Genomic DNA, 17167 nt, shown 5'->3' with positions numbered 1-17167 from the left:
AGTGTCGCAGTGAAACGGTTAACCCTTTCGTAGTGTGGCAGTGAAAGGGTTGAGGCCTTACATTTTATAGTTTTTAATTTCAGATACGTGGTCCGCACTGAATTCTGATCGCCGCACCTCTTTTGGAGGGAAAACAACTGTGTTTGTTCATAAACTACAACTTTAGGACAAAACATGCAGGAAACAGATCACACCAAATACCATCAAGGCCCTTACCTCTTCGTTTTAGGTCACTTGGAGATTCGTGAGTGGAATATAAAATGTCCAGGTAGGGAAATGAGGAAAATATCTTGTAGCTGGGGAAATAGGGCATGACAACTCATCAAACCTAACTTTTCACAATAGTGCGAACGCCCGACGACGGGCAGTGTTGGAAAGGAATTGCTTGACATGATGCCCTGACAAAACAAACCTTTCAAACGATCTGCCGACAGTTTTCATACAGTCCACATACAATGGTGTCAATAGGCAGTGGTGGAAGAAGTACACAGTTCCTTTACTTAACACTAGCACAGCCGACAAGGGGTCAAATGACCCCTAGGCATTTTCAATAAATGTATCCTCGTCACTTGGTCGAGCTCCAGCTCTGTCACTCAATGACTTTTCCTAAAAGTACCCGTTTTATCTGGCACGGTTTCTGACATTTCTAAATGACTTCAGGAAAATGTAATTAGAACGTTATTCCACATTATGGGCCATTGGAACAGACAAAAGTCACAGCACTTTGCGAGCGTCTAGCGCAGGGGTGGCCAACCCGTGGCTTGCGAGCCGCATGTGGCTCTTTGCCCGTCAATGTGTGGCTCTTCTATCCAAAAAATTTATAATAATAATAATAATATTTTTTTATTATATATATATATATATATATATATATATATATATATATATATATATATATATATATATTTTTTTTTATGTCACTCAAACCTACATTTCATTGTGGTAAACCTCATATTTTTATATTCAGAGGTAATTATATAGTTTACACTGTTTATTTTTCTCATATTTCTATAAGCTGTCGGGTCATCTGACCAAATCCCACCCCCTATGACGGCAACGGTAGTCATCTCCCAACCCCTCCCCCTCCGGTCCTAGCTGACGGCAACTGTAGTCAGAGTCGAGCCCGGAAATTCTCTCCGTCCTCCCTTGCTACCACTGACCGTTGTTAGCGGGTCAATGTTGACTCGGGGTCTAACTCAGTCCTGACCACTAAAAAGAAAGGAGTATCACTCAATATAGTTAATACTACATCCTAACGAACATTATATGCATTCATAACCATATAATCCCATTGCAATTTGATTTTATGGCCCCCGAGACACATGTCCCTTATTTTTAAGATGAAAATGAGGTTGTTCAATCATAATATACTAAATGTGAAACCCATAGATAATAATGTTTTCTGACTATAATAGAACAATATTAGAATATAACTTCTGAAAAACAGTTTAGTATATTTATTATTATTTTATTTATTTATATTTAGTATTTTTATAGTATAGTTTTACCTTGCCGGGTCAATAATGACCCTAAACCCACAGTTGTACATTTTTTTCTGCAGATACCTTCAGAATTTTCAAAATGGTGAAACAAAGTTTTGCTGTGCTTATATTTGTGGAGGATATCATAAAGCCTTGTTCTAATAAAATCAACTACATGGTAGTTATTACATATTATAACCTTGAAACGGGTCGCTGGAGACCCTACCACCACATAAGGGTTTTAAAATTAAAATACTCACATAAAGTACAAGTAGCTCAAAATTGTACTTAAGTACAGTAGTACTTGAGTAAAAATACTCAAATTTTTTAAAGTATGTACATTTTCCCCCTGGAAGTAGGCGGTCAGATGAGCACTGTACGGTAAATAAGCAGGCCTGTGACCAAAGGGTTGCTGGTTCAATCTCTGGACTGGTTTGGAAGGTCCGGGTGGTGGAAGTAAACACTATCAAGGTGCCTTCGGGCAAGGCACTGTAACCCCCAACTGCACAAGACTGTGGTTTTACTGGGTGACACATGAACCTGCAACCACCCCCAAGCTGTCGCTGTACATAAGGATTGCTTTTGGAGCACATTTCTATACTATATCACACATCTATACTTATACACCTGCATATAACCCATATAACTCTGTTTGATAGTGTGTACATTAAACTGTATATATATATTTCATTTCAACCTCTATTTAAAATCGTAAGCATCTGAGGTTTCCCTCATTTACAGAAACAACGATTGTACAAAATGTAAACAGTACATAATAAAAACAATATTCACAGAAATTTAAACACCAGAGTAAATTTTTTTTAAACTTTTCAAAATAATTTAAAAAGATCAACTAAAACAGTTACAGGTAGTCACACAATGGTCTGAAATCATACGTTTAAACATTCCAAGGGAAGGCAGAACCTCTAATTTCAGAGAGAGTTGAAGGACATTCCATGAGTTAGAGGCATCAAAGGAAAAGGCTGACTTCCCTAGATCAGAACAAATTTGAGGAACCCTAAGAACCATCCAGTCATTCGATCGAGTTGAATAGGTTCCAATATTCCAATCTAACAGTGAAGAGATATAAACAGGTTGTTTACCAATAAGGGCTTTACAAATAAATAAATAAATACCAGTGTTTGTTGCGCCTTTCTGCAAGAGAAGGCCAACCCACCCTATCATACAGGACACAATGGTGAGTATCATATCTGTCCTGTCACCAGTTATAAATCTGATAGCTGAGTGATATGCAGAATCGAGAGGTTTAAGAGTTGATGCTGCGGCATGCCTATACATTACATCACCATAGTCCAAAACTGATAAGAAGACTGATTCAACAATTATTTTTCTACTAAATAGAGGAAAATTGGATCTGTTTCTGTACAGGAAACCAATTTTCTGTTGCAGTTTAGAGGCAAGATTGTCCACATGGAACTTAAATGTAAATGTCTCGTCAAAGCCACAGGCCAAGATATTTATACTCAGTGACTCTCTCTATACAAGAGCCACTGACAGTAGATATCCTCACATCATCAAAGTTATATATTCGTACTGGCATCGCGTCCCGCTCTTAAGCCATACCGAGATATACCTCATCTCATGTACCTAGTGTACTCCATCAACGAATAAAAAACAATACACCCATCACCTGCCAGGCCCCGCCCTTAGTGGCGTACTATATAGTACTAGGCGTGGCCACCACTCACTCTTGCTCTATTTTCGTTTCCATCATAGCGGATGCATGACACCCTATGCAACTAGTTGTTATGAAAAGTTTAGATAATATTGAGTGCTTACGGAGATTTGCTTACCCCTGGAATCTTCGGGGTATGTTCCAACGACACGTCGGGTCTATTCTGATGTTCCCTCGTCTTGTGGCAGCAGATCGAGGGACAGCGTGCGAGGTTTGGCTATCGAGCCGGCTCGCACACAGGTAGGCCCTGTGTCATCAGCAGTGTTGTGCTAGTTACTGAAAAATAGTAACTCAGTTACTTTACTAGTTACTTCATTTCAAAGTAACTTCGTTACTGTACTAGTTACTTACACCCAAAAGTAATGAGTTACTGTGAAAAGTAACTATTTAGTTATTTAAAAAAAAAAGATAAAAAAAAAAAGATTGCTCCCGAGTCCCATGCCCTATAGTACTCAAAATCGGTTGATCAACTTGACAGTTTCCATTCACATCACCGAACTCTGCTAAGCAATGTGGTCTAGATACAAACACAAATCTGACACAAACAAATGTTGTCCCGAGTCATATAATAAGAAGTGCGCCGGTTGAAGGAACAGCCTTGATGTCGCCGGAGCGTTTCATTATAACCATTATAATTCAAGGGTACTACGACTATGCTTGCACCTCATGGTACCAAAGCACCTCAAAGGCGCTTAAAACAAAATTACAAACATCACAAAACAAACTGGTCAGACTACTACTTGACCTGGACCCCAGAACCCACCTCACCCCTGCCCACTTTGACAACCTAGGATGGCTTAGAGTAGACGACAGAGTACAGCAACTTGCAATGGGCCTGGTCTACAAGATACACTATACGACCAGGGTACCCATGTACATGTCAAAATACTTCCCAAAGGTCAGTGAATACCACAACCACTACACCAGAGGAAGCTCAACAAACCCAGATTCGGCTCAAACAAGGGACTAACGTTTCGCAATTATGCCACAACAATGTGGAACGCTCTACCCAAAGCTAGGGGTAACAGTACTGTATATTTGAATACCGTTTATGTCACAAATGTATCAGTACTAAATACCTATATGTCCCTATGCCATAAATGTCATGTATGTTGTGTATGTCATAAATGTCTATATGAATTGAAAATGGGGGACCCTGATGGAAACAAGACAAACGTCTTTCTCAGGTCTGCATCCCCTTAACAATTGTATGTATTGAGCCGTACTGTATTGTACCCATTCTGCAATCTGTTAAATAAAGTTTTCATTCATTCATTCATTCACCATCTTGCAAGTTGCAACGTTGTTTAAGATATCAATCAAAGCATTGCAACGTTAGAATAGTTAGGATATCAATTGTGCATGAAAGGACTATATTTATATTGTTTGATTAGTATTATGAGATTCCCTGGCAGATTTCGTACAGTCAAAATCCATTGATCAACTTGAGTTTCAGTGAACACATTGCACTGACTCACCAAAGTCTGCGTTGGTTGAGATGTAGTAACGTTACGTTAGTCCAGTTGACTCCAGCAGCGCCTCAAACATGTTCTTTATCTCGTTTCCATGTTGTATATTAATTATCTCTCCAAGTAGTTGCTAAATGGTTTGTTAGTTTGTTACTGCGTTCTTTTTATGTAGATTCATAGCGAGCGTTTGTTTTGTTTACAATAGAGAGGGTCTATTTCTTTCCGTAGCCGCATTTCTTGCGCACTTCTGATTGGCCAGTGGGCAGACTCGCCTCGTATCATTCTACGCGGGTGGGGATGAGGATAATAATAATAATCACTACCGCTCGCTATCAATCTACGCCGTATATAACGCAAATAACGCAGTGACGAACCATTCAGTAACGTAAGTAGCGTTACTGAATTTCAAAAGTAATGCGTTAGAGTACTAGTTGCGGCAAAAAGTAACTTCGTTTCTGTAACGCGTTACTTTGTAACGCGTTAGTCCCAACACTGGTCATCAGGCATTGATGCTAGTGTTAGTAATGCTGGTTTGTTTTGTTACACAACCGAGTTGTGTGTCGGCGCCAGGGGCGGGATGGTTTGGTGAACGTTCCCCTGAAGTGGACGGTTTCCAAGTGATCCTGGAGCGTGCTGCTAAACACTAATGCTAACGCTAATGCTAATGCTAATGCTAACACTAATGCTGAAATGCTGGGCACTGTTCTAATGTTCCCCGCCGTGGGATGTTGCCGCTTTTCCCTCCTCTTAACCGGTTCATTGATGAAGGTCAGTCGGTAGCTAATGTGGGGAGTTTTGCTGAGTCCTATTTTACCCTTTTTACGGGTAAATGGGTTGACAACAGGGTGCAGGGCGGGTGTGCCGTGGCTAGGTAGCCAGGTAGCATCGATCCTGTGCCCCGGCGGGGTTGGACGGTGTCCCACCCGGAAGCCGATGCTTGAGAGCGAGTCGGCCCGGCGGGTGGCAGTATGGACTGATGAGAGCTATACTGCTGCAGGATGGGATTTTAGCGGCGGCCAGTGTTGTGGCTCAGCTGACGGTCCACATTAGCGTTGAACGCTATGCTATATTGGGCTACTGTTTATATTCTGTCTCTCTGCTACGGGAATGTCTGTCTATACTACAGTCTTCCCTCCTCTCAACCATTCATGCTGACGGTCAATCGGTGTCTATTGGGGGAGTAGTGCGGGGGGGGCTTTGTTTACCTTCATGGGTAAATGGGCTGAGGTCTAGAGCTGGTGTGCTGTTGTGAATATTATGAATGAATGCGGGACTGGTTCTCTCTGGTCCGCCTCCCCTTAACGTTGTGTGCATGGGCTTGCCCATTCTACAGTATGTTCGTGGTGTTAGTTCATTTATTCATTAACCCCTTCATGGTGCACACAACAGTGGAGGTTGCTGGTTGCAACCACCACTGGTGCTCCGTGTTAGCATCAGTCCTTTGCTTTTGACATGTTGAAACAGTGCCCCGCCCGGCTGACGCCATGAGGTGGGTCGGCCCGGCGAGTGGCTGGTGAGCTGCTAAAGCCTGTACCGCCACGGTATGGAATTGGCAGCAATTAGTAACTGTATTCCAATTGCTGTTTTTTTCTATAAAAAAATGGTGTCTGGTGGCGGGGCCTTGAGGGCCAGCCGACGTCGACACATTGCGCGAGGTTGTTGACGTTATTAGCTTTAACCTAGCCGCAAGCTATAACCGCTCAGGGCTCCCCTCTCCGCAGTGGATTTTGGTCTTCCGCTGGAGCGCGGGCGGTATTGTCCTAGGCCCCACACCGCCTCACACCGCGCAGCCAGAAGAAGAGAGAGCACGGCCTCGTCAGCGGCAATGACGAGGCCCTCGACAGGCGGCCATGTTTTCCCCCCACCAGAGGTATCCTGGGCGTTGAATCGACAGGTGTCCACAAGGCCGACAGCCTTGGCGGCCGAGGGATCGGCCATGTTGGATGAGCTCGGCTTGGAATATACAAGCCGTCGCCGTCCTGCCGCGAGCAGCCCGCTCTCCGATCACTCCCTCCCCCAACACCAGTGGAAAAGGGGCTCTGATTGTTTCCTTTGGCTGCGGGCCGCGTGCCTTCGTTGAAGCGCGTGCGGCCCCACTTTTCGCTTCTCATGGGGACAGGGGCTGACACCCAGTTGATGGCTGAGCCTGGGTCTGTCCGTGAGAATGTTGTGCTGTCAAGCGGCTCCCACACCATAAGCTGTGTTGGTTGAGCCTGGTGTTACGTCTGTCAACTATAAGTGTTGTCAGCAGGGGGGCTCGAAACCTTTTTGAGGCACACAGTGCGGGCTTCCCCGACCTCGCCTTCGCCAGGCCAGGTATCATGTTGGTGCCTCCCACTCCTGAAAGATTGGCAGTGGTCTCGCAGGCGCGCATGATTTGGGTGGTAGTAATATCACTGCAGGGCTACGGTGTGTAGGAACCCATGGGGGCCTCACACCTTGCATGTCCGGCTGCAGAACAACTCCTCAGCATGTTCTGGAGGGGTGTTCAGTGGGGGAGTTTTTGTCACCTAGAACTGATGTCAGCTTCCCCCGTATCAAACCGGCCCTTTCTGTTGGGGTCCCCCTTGGGTGGGATTGCCTCGTGGGTAGTGTCAGGGTCAGATGTCCTGACATGGACCGCTCTCCTCGCACGGGTCCAGGGTTGGCTGCGCACAGCGGGTGGGACCGGGCCGCCTATCTACAGTTCCTAGCGGACCTGCGCCACATGGCGGCGGGTGCGTTGGGAGTGTCATCACATATGGCTACAGCAGTACCATATGTCGAGGTGGATGGAGAGAACGCTGAGGCGGGGACTGGTATTTACACAACCCCACCCGTTTTCGGGTTTGGTACAGACCCTATTGTCAGGGTCACCAGCAGTGACAGCTCTGGTCGACGAGATCCGATCTCTGTGGACGAAGCAAGCCATCGTCGTGGCGTTTTCCTCCCGGTGTTCTGTGCCTGAGAAATCGGGAGGGGGGGGGGTGTTAGACCCATGTTGGACCTGTCCCATGGGAAGGTTCAGCATTTTTTGGATCGTCTCCTACCTGTTGAACACTGTCAGGTGGGGGTCTGGTTCTCCTCCATAGACCTGTAGGATGCGTGTTTGCATCCCCGATCTTCCGTCCTAGGGCTTACCTACGCTTCCTTTGCAGGGTTAGCGTATGAGTACCAGGGGCTGCCGTTCGGCTTTTCTCTGGCTCCCCGCGCCTTCACCAAGTGCGTGGAGGCCGCACTGGGGCCTCTGCGTCGTCAGGGGTTACGAAGTGTATTCTGCCCTGCCGACGTTCTGGTCCTTGGCGTTCAAGGTGGATCGTCAGGTCTCATACCAGGCAGGTTTCCTACCAGCCTGGGGTTGCTGTAGACTGGAAGTAGAGTACTCCTCTTCCCAGTCAACAGGTGGAGTGCTATGGGCATCCCTCTCAGAGCGTGTTGCGACACGCTCGGGAGGTTCCGTCCTAGGACGGTTACGGCGCTGTCCGTGATACGCCTGCTCGGTATGAGGGCATCTGCTCATTCCGTGGTCCCTCTTGGCCTCCTCTTCACCCCAGGAGGAGGTTACGGAGGTGGTTCTTTTCCAGTATGGAAATAGATCCGGTGAGAGGCAGGTCAGGACGGACAATACGACGTCAGTGTCATATATTGACAGACAGGGAGGAGTACTCTCCCCCCGTCTGCACCGGGCGGCGGCTGGTTATGGGCATTCTCCATCTGCGCGGCCTGAGGGCTCTCCACATCCCCGGCAGGGTGAATGTGGGTACAGGTGTAATGTCGCAGGGCGGTCCTCACCCTGATGGGGATTACGTCCGGATATAGTCAGGCAGGTCTGGGACCGATGCCGTGCCGCCTGGGATTCTTTCCCCCATACATCTGTTGGGTCAGTTGTTGGGGCGGGTACGTTGAGGAGCGCAGGTCCTTGATCCTGATTGCGCCGGACCGGGGCGCACCTGTGTGGTTCCCGGTCCTGATCCAGCTCTTGGTATCCCGTCATGGCCTGTTCCTTGGTCATCGCGGGCCCTCTCTCAAGCGCACGGGTCTCTGTGTTAGTTCCCTGTGCTGGGCCAGCTCCTGGTGGGTTGGCTGGTGAGAGGGTGAGTCTGGAGAGGATGGATCCTTCTGTGGTTGGTACCATCCGGAACGTGCATGCTCCCTCCACTATCGCGGGTTACGCGGGTAGGTGGCGTATTTTCCAAGAGTGGTGTAAGGCCACCCTCTTGTGAAGCGTTCCTGCTTGGCGTTGACGCCTTAAGCCGGTGAAACGCTCTTTGGCTCCGAGCTGGGATCTTCAATTGGTCCTCGGTCGGTTGTCCTTGGCCCCGTTTGAGCCTCTTGAGCAAGCGCTGTTGGAACGGCTGTCGTTCAAGACTGCGTTCTTGCTGGCCATCGCCTCCGCTAAACGCGTGGGTGTGCTTTGTGCTCTCTCGGTACGGCCAGAGTGCCTGTCTTTTCGGTCCGATAGCGGTGCCACTCTGCAGCCTAATCCAGCCTTCGTGCCTAGAAATATCCGGAGTGCTTTCCGCTCCAGGGATATTATGGTTCAGGCATTTCATCCGCCTCCTCACGCTAGTGGGTTGGAGGCGGGCCTTCACCTGTCATGTCCGGTCCGGGCTTGGGGGTTTACCTCAGCCGTACTCAGGGCCTCAGGGCTACCGATAAGCTCTTTGTCTGTTACGGTGGCTCTCGTGCTGGTAAGGCACTGTCGAAACAGCGCCTGTCCCATTGGTTGTGCGAGGGCATTGCCCTTTGCTTCATGTTGGCCGGGTTGGCTCCCCCTGGGGGCGTCAGGGCGCACTCCACTTGTGGGGTGGCGGCCTCTGCCACTCTCCTGGGTGGGGCCTCGGTGGAGGACATCTGTGCTACGGCTTCATGGTCCTCACCGGGTCCCGTTTTTTTTTTTACCTCATGGACATGACCGGGGGTTCTGTCTCCCAGGCGGTTCTGAGGTCTGTGGCCTCTCCTGCTTCCCGTCCTTTGGTAGGGTAGCAGGCGTGTGTGGGTGTGGGCCACAATGTGTTGTGTCACACGTGGTTCTGCCTGTGCTGTGCGTTCAAGAGGTTCTAGTTCCCTCTTGTTCGCACTCGGGTGGAGTTGATTGCCGCCCCCTCTTCATTAGGAAGAATGGGGTGACGGGACTCCCCTCCTCCCTGATGTGGGCTTACGGGTCCTCATGGGGTACATTTGTCGGGCCTCGCGTCCGCTCTACCCCATATCTCGGTATGGCTTAAGAGCGGGACGCGATGCCAGTATGAATATATAACGACAGGTTATGTATATAACCTAGTTATATGAGTACTGGCTAAGCATCCCGCTCTTAGCGTGCCCTGAGTTCCCTTGGGGAAACTTTTCTTTGGAAACGATTTTCCGAGGAAGAGTGAGTGGTGGCCACGCCTAGTACTATATAGTACGCCACTAACGGCGGGGCCTGGCAGGTGATGGGTGTATTGTTTTTTATTCGTTGATGGAGTACACTAGGTACATAAGATGAGGTATATCTCGGTATGGCTTAAGAGCGGGACGCTTAGCCAGTACTCATATAACTAGGTTATATACATAACCTGTCATTAATATTCCTTGCTCTTGAAAACAACATAAACTTTGTCTTACTAGCATTAATAACCAATTTAAGACTAGTAAGGGCATCCTGTAGATCATAAAAGGAAAGTTGCAATTTCTCAATGGCCAACTGTACAGAGTCTGCAATACAGTACACAATTGTGTCATCAGCATACAAATGGGCATGACATCCATACAAAGATCATTAATATAAATTGTAAAAAGGACAGGACCCAAAATTGAACCTTGTGGCACACCTTTAGTCATGGCCAAGAATTCAGATTGTGCTTGACCTAACTTCACACACTGCCGCCTAGAAGATAGATAATCCTGAAACCAGACACAGGCATTATCATCCAACCCAATGTTAGATTGTTTCTTTAGAAGTAAGTAGTGATCAACTGTATCAAATGCTTTTGATAAATCAACAAAGAGGGCAGCACAATGTTTCTTCTTATCTAATGCTGAAATAATGTCATTTGTAACCAAAGTGATGGCTGATGTAGTACTATGTTTGGCTCTAAAACCAGATTGTTGAGAACTAAGTATGGAGTTAATTGAAAGGTAACATTTAAGTTGTTTGCTTACTAGTGTTTCCAGGACTTTAGCTAGGCAAGGTAACCTGGAGATAGGACAATAATTATCTAAGTTATCCCTATCACCTCCCTTATGTAAAGGAATCACGAGTGCAGATCAGGCACGTGCACACATAGAGCCCAAGGGGTGCTTGAGCACCTGCCCTTTTGAGCCTCATAAAAAAGTGCCCTTTTTAAAAGAGATTTTTTTTGTTTACCGTTACGCACTGCCCTTCTAACTGAAAAATGTCAGGATAGAATCAAAATATTAGGTAAAGAGAGAGAGAGATGCCCCATATTCCATTGCAGTTTGCACGGCCTCCTCAGCGTGCCTCTCCGTGGACCTATATATTTTATGCATAGCATGGGTGGTGATGATGATGATGATAGAAACCGCTGTGGCGCATACAGTTGAATGCTGGTATTACACTCACTGAGGGACACGAAGAAGTCAAGTCCAATGGGATTTGGGAATCTCAAATACAAATCGGGATTGGAATAAAAAATGCATTTATATTAAACAATACAGAATATACAGCACTTGGGCGGCTGATTGGTGCAGTGGGCAAGGCGCTCGCCACTAACGCAGGATATGCTGGTATCGAGCCCAGCTCTCGCCGTTGCTACCAGCTTGGCCGGTCGTTCATACTAACACAATTGGCAGTGTTAGGGGTGGGAAAGCCGGTGGGTGGGGATTGGACGTTGTGGACAGCGACTCCTACAGGTCGGTTGGTGCGCCTGTACAGCAGAATCAGGAAGTATCGGGGGCAGCGTGAGCCTCCCACACGTTACTCCTCGCCACTGAGAGATTGCGCTGTTCAGGTGAAAAGATGCGAGAGCTGCCTCCTCGTGTACCGGAGGGGACACGTGATGCAAGGCTTGGTCCTCACTGCAGCCGACCAGTGGGAGGCATAGTCTAGCAACGTTCGAGACAGGGGAGGGGAGAATTGAAGGGAGAATTGGCGAGGCGAAATTGGGATGGGAGAAAAATAGAAAATAAGGAGAAAAAGTGGATAAAAAAATAAATGAACATACAGCACTTCTTGGGGTCTGTGGGTAAGCACTTATTCCCTCCCCCGTGAAAATGTATGGAGATGTATGGGCCTTTTAAGTCAGTGATAAAAGTGTCTTTCAAGGATAAGTGAGCTCCTGCACTGATTATTATAGTTCAATATTCAATATTTGATCACCAAAACCCCCCAAAAAGCATAAAAAGGGGGGCCCCCGCCCGAAAAGGGCCCTTAAAAATCGGGCTTGTTAAAACACACAGAGGTATAGTGCCCTTTTCAGCCTTTGAGCACCTGCCCCTCTAAAGTCCTGTGCACGTCCCTGGTGCAGATTTCCAAACTAGAGGAAATCTACCTGAGATAAAAAATATAAGTAATCTGTTCAGCGATAACTTGTGCAGCCAACTTAATAAAAAAAGACTGTAAGTTATCCTCACCTGTAGAACACTTTGCATCGATTGATTGCAAAGCATCAAATACAGCTGACTGTGTAAAAGGTTGAAAGGAGAAATGTGAAGTGACCCCCACAGGGTACAAACAATCAGAATCAACAGGACAAGGTCCATTATAGTTCCTATTAAATAAATTACCAGTCTCTGCAAAATGCCTATTAAAGGCAACACAAATTGCACTCTGCTCAGAGATCACACAGTTTTCAACTTTAATATGAGAGGGTAAAGAATTAGATGGTTTTATTTTGTTCAAATTCACAGCACTCCAAAATGTTGCCGGATTAGAGTATGAGTTTGTAACCAGATAGTAATCAGTTTTAGATTTTCTTACTACTGCAGTACATTTGTTCCTAATTTGCCTAAAAGAAAGCCAATGTTGAGGGTCTCCAGAACGCCTGGCCCAAGACCATGCAGCATTTCTGTCTTTAATTAGGGTTGACAATTCCTGAGAAAACCAGTGTATTACTCTATCTTTAATGCAGACTTTTTTTAAAGGAGCATGTTTGTCAACTAATAAATTAAATGTATTAACAAAGCAGTCCAGGGCTAACTGAACATAAATGTCAGTGTTACAATAAGTATAAACAAAAAAAGATCATCTAAAAATGATTGGTGATTAAAAGATTTAAAATTCCTCCTTAAAACTGTGTGAGATCTTGTTTTTGGCAGTCTCGTGCTTCTTACACAGGCTGTGGGGCAATGGTCACTTATGCCTAAGTCAAAAACCCCACAAGCTGAGATCCTGTCATATTTATTCACAAAAATAAGATCAATAAGGATAGACCTAGAGTCATTTTTAAGGTTTGGCCTGGTGGGCTAGTAACTAACTGGGAAAGACTGAGGTTACCACTAGGCTGGTAAAGCTATGCCTCCTAAAGTGTGAAAACGGAAGTACAGGAAGTACCGGCTACAGGCTTTCCGGTTTTCGACAAAACAATTATAGAAACGTGTGAAGTGCACTATTTCCTCATTTAAGCCACTGGAACGGCTTTGCCTGAAGAATGTACTACATGACCGCGACAGGTCGGTATCGGTGGAGGGGCCTGTTGAAAGGGAGCATACAACACGGTTGGTGGTCGTGCTCGACAGGGGCCGACCCGCTATCACTGTTGTGGTGGTGGCCCTGACAACTAATGGGTCACAGTTGTTGTTTTTTTGTTTTGTTTATGGGTTGTTGTGTGGTGGTTGTCTCTGGGGCAACCAGTTTGGTGGGGGAGGTGTTATGTACCAGGAGCCTGATCACTCCTGTGTCACTGTTCAGGCAGGCCTGATCACTCCTGTGTCACAGGGCATGCAGGTGAGGGCTGCCAATTAGCCAATTAGTGCTGATTGGTTACCTGCTGGGAGCTTTAAAGCCAGGCCTAGTAACACACATGCAGGTCGGTGCTTAGAGAAAGAGCTGTCAGGTTCTTCCAGTCCTTGTCCGTTGGGTTTACATTAGTACATTAGTTTACAATTACATTAATAGTTCCTTGATATAGTAGCACTTTGAGTTAGAGCACAGGGTTTTGGTGTCGGTTTGCACATAGGTTGCGTGCCCATGAGCCAGGGTCGTAACAGTGTGTGTGTGTGTGTGTGTGTGTGTGTGTGTGTGTGTGTGTGTGTGTGTGTGTGTGTGTGTGTGTGTGTGTGTGTGTGTGTGAGAGAGAGTGTGTGTGTGTGTGTGTGTGTGTGTGTGTGTGTGTGTGTGTGTGTGTGTGTGTGTGTGTGTGTGTGTGTGTGTGTGTGTGTGTGTGTGTGTGTGTGTGTGTGTGTGTGTGTGTGTGTGTGTGTGTGTGTGTGTGTGTGTGCGCGTGCGTGCGTGCGTGCGTGCGTGCGTGCGTGCGTGCGTGCGTGCGTGTGTGTGTGTGTGTGTGTGTGTGCGTGTGTGTGTGTGGCAGTGAGGGGTTGATTCGGGACGAGGGGGTGTGGGCCCGTGGGGGGGGGGGGGGGGATCACTTTGCGGGTCTTTTCCAGTACTAAACACATTCTGCACGGCAAGCATGTAGCGGGGTGAGAAACCCACACTGTAATTGATCAGCAGCTTGATAGAGAGTTAGCACATGCTGTAAACTCGGAGCCAACAACACTTTCCATCTAGTCAAATGTGTGAAATTACCCACAGAGAACCACGTGGTTGTGGGTGTGTGTGTGTGTGTGTGTGTGTGTGTGTGTGTGTGTGTGTGTGTGTGTGTGTGTGTGTGTGTGGCAGTGAGGGGTAAATTAAGGACTCTTCATTTACATTTAGTCGTTTAGCTGACGCTTTTATCCTTACAAGTTCTGTACGACAAGTCAGCAGGAAGGGAAGGGTACAACTCTGGCAGCTAAGGGTGAATGAGATTGTTCGTCGTCAAACATTGGCGAAGTTGAGTGCTACAGTCTTGAGTGCATAGTAGTATAGCCATATTAGCATAGTAGGTAGTAATATAGGCATAGTAATATAGACATATTAGCATAGTAGGTAGTAATATAGGCATAGTAATATAGACATATTAGCATAGTAGGTAGTGATAGGCATAGTAATATAGACATATTAGCATAGTAGGTAGTAATATAGGCATAGTAATATAGACTTATTAGCATAGTAGGTAGTAATAGGCATAGTAATATAGACATATTAGCATAGTAGGTAGTAATATAGGCATAGTAATATAGACATATTAGCATAGTATGTAGTAATAGGCATAGTAATATAGACATATTAACATAGTAGGTAGTAATATATAGGCATAGTAATATAGACATATTAGCATAGTAGGTAGTAATATATAGGCATAGTAATATAGACATATTAGCATAGTAGGTAGTAATAGGCATAGTAATATAGACATATTAGCATAGTAGGTAGTAATATAGGCATAGTAATATAGACATATTAGCATAGTAGGTAGTAATATAGGCATATTAATATAGACATATTAGCATAGTAGGTAGTAATATAAACAAGGTAGATTCCTTTTATTTTATTTATAGTATGAGTAACCCATACTATAATAAATCAGCAACTTGATAGCAACTTGATAGAGAGTTAGCACATGCTGTAAGCTCTCATCCAACAACACTTTCCATCTAGTCAAATGTGTGAAATTACCCACAGAGAACCGTGTGTGTGTGTGTGTGTGTGTGTGTGTGTGTGTGTGTGTGTGTGTGTGTGTGTGTGTGTGTGTGTGTGTGTGTGTGTGTGTGTGTGTGTGTGTGTGTGTGTGTGTGTGTGTAGTAGGGCTGTCCCCCACTAAGGATTTGGATGGTCGACTATGATTGGCCAAAACTTGCTGTTAGTCGACTATTGGTTCACAAAAAGAAAAGAAAAAAAGTACAATATTTTTAATACAGAGAAACAAAGCAGACGGTGGTATGGCATTTCCAGATTTGTTCCACTATTTTAAGGCGTACACTTTAAGACCATTGACAACATGGTTTGATCCCCAAGCATTAGTATCCTGGAGAAAATTAAAAGAAAATATAGTAGCCCCACATAGACTGAAGGACATAGCATACACTAAATTATCAATTAAGCAATGCGAACGGAAATTTGGCCCCATAATTACTCATGCGATCCGGATATGGCGTGAAACACAAAAAAAACATTCTAATCCACATAAATGGCATAATCATACTCCCTTATTCAATAACAATGCACTCTTGATTGGAAAACGACCTATAAGATTCCCTATATTGGAAAAACAAGGCATACACTCATTAGGTGATGTTTTTAACAAACAGGGTTTCTGTAGCTATGAAGAAATACGCAAACAAATGTATCTCACCGAGTCCACACATTTTTTTTACACACAGTTATTGTTAAGTTTGAAGTCTCACGGTGTTCCATTAAAGATACCAATTGAACACCACAGATACCACAAATTCTTCTATGAAAGAGAGACATCGAGAGGTTTTGTTTCAGATTTTTATCATCAATTACTAACGTCCTCATATGAAACCCTCCACCTAGACTCCGTCTGGAGGAGGGATATACCAGACCTGGAAAGCGACTTTGATTGGCAAGAAGCCTGGGCAAATATTCAATTTACATCAAGGAACCCGGACCATCAACAAATAAATCTTAACTATATTCACAGGACATACTTGACTCCTATAAGACTGAAAAAAAATGGGTCTTAAACAAGACTCCAAATGCTCCTTATGTACAAATGGGGACGAGGGGACATTTATGCACATGTACTGGGACTGCCCACCAGTTAAAATATTCTGGAAAGAGGTGACCCAGCAATTATCAAATCTCTTAACTCTGAATATACCTGTACACCCCTCTGTACTACTGCTGAATGATGTTTTTGAGTATGCAGTAAATCCACAGCTAAAGAGATTGGTTTTATCGGGTATCACAGTGGCTAAAAAGCTGATAGCATCACGATGGTTCCAACCGGAAAAAAATTGCCCAAAGGTCTGGATTATTACATATCTCGATGTGATTTATCAAGAAATATCTACAGCTAGAATTTTGGGTCTCAATGAATCCAAAATGACAATGTGGTTAGAAGTGGTGGAGATAATAAAAGCTAGCATATAATGGTAGTGTCTGGTTAGGAGCGAGGTATAATGGATGGATTATCCAATGGGGGGTCCGGGAGGGGGGGGTACGAGCTAGAGCATATGTGTGTAGGGTATTAGATAGCAGGTATTGGGGCCGGGTATATCCTGTATAAGACATTTAACTATATGGTGATTTCATTGGATGTGCACTGTTAATAATGCTTGTATATCTTATCGTGTGTTGTCATGTTTGTCTATATGTTTGTTTAAAAAATAATAAAAAAAATAAAACACAAAAAATATTTTTAATATTATATAATTTTTTTATCATTCCATTTGGGCTGTGGGGGGTGCATAATGTCTGAAGGAGTCGACTGAAGGCTTCTTGTCCTCTGCAAAAGCATGCAATTGGTCCACTGATGGATACATCTTGATATTTGTCTAGTCTAATGTGTTCATTAGATGGGTGAAATCCTCTT

At 45.2% G+C, this 17167-nt stretch overlaps 1 pseudogene across 1 annotated transcript in view; it reads right to left on the bottom strand.

The window, feature by feature from the left end:
- LOC311227531 overlaps positions 1–14074 on the bottom strand; it is a 361611-nt pseudogene extending 347537 nt beyond the window's left edge. The window contains exon 1 of the transcript in view: positions 13774–14074. The product of the transcript in view is annotated as an uncharacterized misc_RNA (transcript). The remainder of the gene's footprint in view (positions 1–13773) is intronic.
- Between the last annotated feature and the right edge of the window lie 3093 nt (positions 14075–17167).

This window comes from Notolepis coatsorum, assembly GCF_963971535.1.
Source record: "Notolepis coatsorum genome assembly, chromosome: 4".
NCBI classification, from domain to species: domain Eukaryota; kingdom Metazoa; phylum Chordata; class Actinopteri; order Aulopiformes; family Paralepididae; genus Notolepis; species Notolepis coatsorum.
The sequence above is the reverse complement of the archived record's forward strand: the minus strand, read 5'-3'. Positions and strand labels throughout refer to the sequence as shown.